Raw genomic sequence first — 3,203 nt, 5'->3', positions numbered from 1 at the left:
AAGCCTTTTTCTCCACAGAAGGTGAGGCCAATGGTTCAAAGTTGTCACTTGGCTTTCGTATAATAAATGTCTGTCTTGGAGATTAACGGGCTTCATTTCCCTTTCCTTCATTTTATGTGGCCTACTTGGCTTGCAGGTAATTTTAACAGCAAGAAAAGGAGATGGAAACACCTTGTTGAAAGCAATACAGTGCTCTGTCGGTTCTCTGTAAGATATTTTCCAGAGGCTTTCTCCCCCTCCACCTCCCCTTTCTGTGAGCAGGACTATAAAAGGCAGAGAGTGCCTTCTGTCAGAATCTGCAGTCTGGAAGATAATTCTCTGGGGAGACACACCAACTAACCAGTTCAGAGCACTTTCCTACCCCTGAAGCTTCAGAATATATTTCACAGCTTTCTCTGAGTTCTCATATCTAAATACATGCAGGTAATAAAACTACTATAAAACTACAATGACATAGTTAAACAAAAATGCCTGATAGTTTTATTCTTTTTTTATCCTTCATCTCTGGGAAGGAGAAACATCGTACAGGCACTTTAATGAGGAAGCCCCGCCTTGAAAGTAGATGAGGCAACGTTTCCTGAAGCTTACATCTTGGTCCCACCTTTCAGAACAAATGATTTTAATTCACAGTGTCTTCATCACTAAGGTCATCTTTGCAGGATCACTCTGACAAGGAGAAGCAAGTCTGCAACATAAAAAATAACTCCTGTGTCATGGTTTTTCCCGGCCTAAAAGGAATTCACACATGATTAGAAATTATTCTTTGTGGTAAATGGCAGGAAAAATACCTGGAAAGGTGGAAATGATCACAAATAGAACAGCCGAAAGAAGATGGTTAATTGTTGATTAAATTTTGACATTAGCCCTATAGATAAATAGCCCCATCAAGTGTCTTTTAAGAAGTGTCAGTACTGGTATTCAATCAGGGAAATAAAAGATGGAAGAAAATCCATTTTTATTAAGTGTCTACAGAGCTGAGGGCACAATACTAAGTGCTTTCCTGCATGCTACCTTATTTAAGCCGCAAAATGCTCCTGTGAGGGTGGTATTACCATTAACTTCAACAGATTAGGAAACCAAGGCTCAGAGAGGTAAGTGGTTTGCCAAAGGTCACACGACTAGGAAGTTGGTAGAGCTGAGGTTCAAATATCATGTTGCTTTACTTTTTCTGAGGCAACTATAGAGAAACACCATAGCAAATACAACTACTAATGTTGACTTGCAAGAAATCTGGGGTTTCCCAGAGTCTGATATCCTTCAGCACATACTGTCTCTCCATCTAACACTCTCATTTAATGAGCAGGAAAATCCTTCCTAGGTTTCCCTGTACTTTGACTCAGTGACTATTCTTTGTAGGTATCCTTTGAGTTTTAGCTATTTGGTTAGTTTCATGATTTATTCTTCTGGTATTTTCCAAAGGCCACAGAATAGATAGTTGACAATCTCCATTATTCAGGAATATTTTGGTTTCAACTGAAAGAAACCAAATTCATTTTAGCCTAAACATTCTCACCTCAAAAAAAAATTCCAAAAAGTTTTTTAAAGTAATATTTTAAAATAAAAAGTCCAAGGATAGTTTGAAAATTCAAGCCCTGGGAAGGGCAAGAATCCTCAAAGACAATGGGAAGCAAGAATTCAAATACCATTAGCTAGCTCACCCATAAGCGTACGCACATTCACTTGTAAATTCTGTGTGTGTGTGTGTGCATGCAAACACACACGCACTAAAACCTTACAAGGTGTAGTTACAGGCCTGATTCTCTTGAGGTTAAGTTCAAAACTCTTCCAGAAGGGAGTACATCCAGCTTGGGATAGTGCCTACACCACTGAACCAAACAAGAGCGACCAAAGGGCAAGGTCAGAACATGGCCGCATCAAAGATAATCATGTAAAAGGAGAGAGGCTTAGGGAAAGTAAAGATATAGGCAATTCTATCGAAGCCTGTTTATCAGTTTATGGATGAGCTACCCTTAAAAGTGCCCACCCTAGTTCAATTAGTTAGAGTTGAGAACAGTCATGTTGTACTAAACACATCCCACGAAGGCCTACCCCTTGATCTGGGGCTGAGCATGGGACAGGCACTCTACTACACATATTCAAAACCTATTCAGAATCTGGGAGCCACTGAAGTGCTTAGATATAGCACTCAACCCCCTGACAACCACAAGTAAGGACTAAGACCCAGAAAAGCTGTGTGATACAAAAGTGATGGTACACTCTTCACTTTGAGTCTCTTTTTTCAAGCAAAGTTACTCAGGCCCTGGCCAGCTGACAATTCTGCCACAACCAACTCAAGGATCACTAAGGAAATACTCCCACAGAAAGAATTTGCCACAAAAAGACTCTTATGAGCCCTACTCATCAGTCATTTAATTTCCATTCATTTTTCTTATCCACTGAGACCATCTCTTGCCCACTTACATTTGGCCTCCATTTCTTTTCCCATCATGAACAGGAGTGGAATTGGTATCTATGTTTGTTTTACCTGCGATGAAGCTCAGAGATCAATTAGTGCTCATTAACATCTCATCTCAGTTTCCTAGAGGAATTTTCTGTTCCATCTCTCATTATCAGAGACTATAAACCAGTGGCCCATTCGTGACTCTGGTCTGCAGACCTGCACTGAATGACACGCACAGTATTTTTAAAAATATGAATTACCTGCCAACATTTAGAACTTAGGAAATTTACATAAATAGGTAAGTTTCCAGCTTCTCATGAAAACATGAACGATCTGGCCCCACTTGACCTCCCTCCATACAGGAGTTCTGCCTAGAAACAATCAGCTAGAGCTCAGTATGGTTGCTCACTTCCTTGGGGCATGTGCTCTTCAGATCACCCTCTGTTGCCTTAAATCCACTTCCCTCAGTACCTTTACTTGCTACCTGCCTGGTCCCTGTAGGTGTTTGAGTTTGAAAGCCCTGCCTTCAATGATTTTTGAATTCCAATACTGGTAACAAGGCTGATGTATATATCTTTCCGTCTCAAATCATTCTTTTTGGAACTATTACTTATGCTTTATAAAATATTATTTTTAAAATAGATCGATACAGAACTTTTAATGGCTTTATAACACCTTTAGGATAAAGTTCAAACCCTTAGCATAACATTCCAGATCCTTCATAATCTAACTATAAACTGTGTTTACAGACCACACCCACAGTACCCCATCATGTGTGCTCTGCAACAGCCGCATTCTGAAG

At 39.9% G+C, this 3,203-nt stretch overlaps 1 long non-coding RNA gene across 1 annotated transcript; it reads right to left on the bottom strand.

Annotated features, from left to right (window-relative positions):
* Positions 1 to 452: 452 nt before the first annotated feature.
* On the bottom strand, positions 453 to 2,622 carry LOC117078098. The gene is made up of 2 exons (XR_004434923.1): positions 2,486 to 2,622; positions 453 to 728 (listed from the first exon to the last, which is right to left on the bottom strand). It is a non-coding gene; the product is annotated as an uncharacterized LOC117078098 (long non-coding RNA).
* Between the last annotated feature and the right edge of the window lie 581 nt (positions 2,623 to 3,203).

The sequence above is a fragment of the Trachypithecus francoisi genome, unplaced genomic scaffold (assembly GCF_009764315.1).
Source record: "Trachypithecus francoisi isolate TF-2019V2 unplaced genomic scaffold, Tfra_2.0 Lachesis_group6, whole genome shotgun sequence".
Classification (NCBI taxonomy): Eukaryota; Metazoa; Chordata; class Mammalia; order Primates; family Cercopithecidae; genus Trachypithecus; species Trachypithecus francoisi.
This window is presented reverse-complemented; position numbering and strand designations above follow the sequence as displayed.